This window comes from Ruditapes philippinarum, unplaced genomic scaffold (assembly GCF_026571515.1).
Source record: "Ruditapes philippinarum isolate M1 unplaced genomic scaffold, ASM2657151v2 ctg15744_1_1_1_1, whole genome shotgun sequence".
Taxonomy (NCBI): domain Eukaryota; kingdom Metazoa; phylum Mollusca; class Bivalvia; order Venerida; family Veneridae; genus Ruditapes; species Ruditapes philippinarum.
Window position 1 is genome coordinate 12556 of NW_026853234.1, and position 1684 is coordinate 14239.

Below are 1684 nucleotides of genomic sequence, written 5' to 3' on the forward strand. Positions count from 1 at the left end.
GGTCTAATTCTTTTCTATTGTGTCCCCACTATATAAAGGGGTGGTATTTAGATTTACCCTTGTCTGTTCGTCTGTCCAGCCGTCTGTACGTCCGTTCGTTCTCATTTTGTGTCGCACGTAGTTAAAACAATATTTGCCATAGAGTTATGAAACTATACACGAATGTTGCTTACCATGTGAAGTTGTGCACCTGGGAAATTTGCTTGTGGATTTATTTTGTTTTGTTTTTGCCCTTGACTTAGAACTTTTTTGTAATTTTCAACTTGTGTCACACATAGCTCAAAAGTATTTGACCTAGGGTCATTGAACTTTACTGGAATGTTTATCAGCATGTGAAGTTTGGTTTGGCTTGTGAATTTTTTCTGTTTTGTCAGAGTAATTGCCCTTGACTTAGTGGAGTTTTTAATATTCAATTTGTGTTGTGTGTAGCTCAAAAGTATTTAACATAGAGTCAAGAAACTTAACAGGAATGTTGGTCAGCATGAGTAGGTGTGCACCTGGGGTTTCTCTTGTGGATTTATCCAGTATTTCTTGAGTTATTGCCCGTAGACTTAGTTAAAACCGCTGAATTATGTTCCTTGAGTGTTTGAGTTAGAACAGGAATAATGATCAACATCACTGGGAAGCTATGCACCTGGGGTTTTGCATGTGGATTATTTTAAGTGTATAAGAGTTATTGCCCTTGGCTCAGTATAAATTTGCAGTTTTCAGCTCGTTCATGCATAGCTCAAAAGTTATTTGACCTGTAGACCTTAACGTTTACAGGAAAGATGGTCAGCACAAGTAATAATGCACCTTAGGGCTTGCTTGTGGATTGATTCACTATGACAAAATTCTTGCCCTTAACTTAGTAAACGTTTTTTAGTTTTCAACTTGTGGTACATCTTGCCCCAAAAGTATTTGACCTAGAGTCATTAGATTGACAAAACAGAGGAATGTAGGGGCACCCGTGTCCGATTCCATTTAATTGTGACGAGTGTTTAAAAAGGTTTAAATTTGAAGCTTTCTGCCAATTGTACTATCATACATCCACTTCTCTTCATATTTCTTTTGTCGCACAATTTATATATCAGTAAATAAAACATACCCATGCTTTTGTTGGAGGATTTTTTGATATACAGTAAAATTAAATTTAATAGTATTGATTTATTAACAACAATTTTAGAATAAATATAATATATAATTATTAATTAAAAAAAGACTTTATTAAACCATAAACCACGGTATTTCTTTTTCTTCTTAATTTTCTACCACCAGTTAAAGATATACTTTTTCTGAAATATGTAAAATAGAAAAAATACTTATACTTGTTTTTGATCATCCCACCCACTCTGTCGATTCATTGAAATATTCAAGGTTTAACTAAATACGACTCAACTAGTTTTACAGACATTAAAAAACTTAAACTTACTGCTTTGTGAAAGAATTCCATTGCTTTAAATAAACAAATGTATAGGCTATATATTACGTGACTGATTATTGTCAAGCAAAACAGATTAGGTACCGTGTACATAAACCTTGTACATAAAATAAACAAAATAGGTTACTCCAATTTAGAATGGTAATAGAGTTATGCAATGGCCAGGTCCACTATTACGTTGTTAAGTCGTTATCATATCGTAAAATGTTATCAACAGTCAAGCAGGGCAGTGTGATATTTTTATCAATAGCCATTTTACTTCCT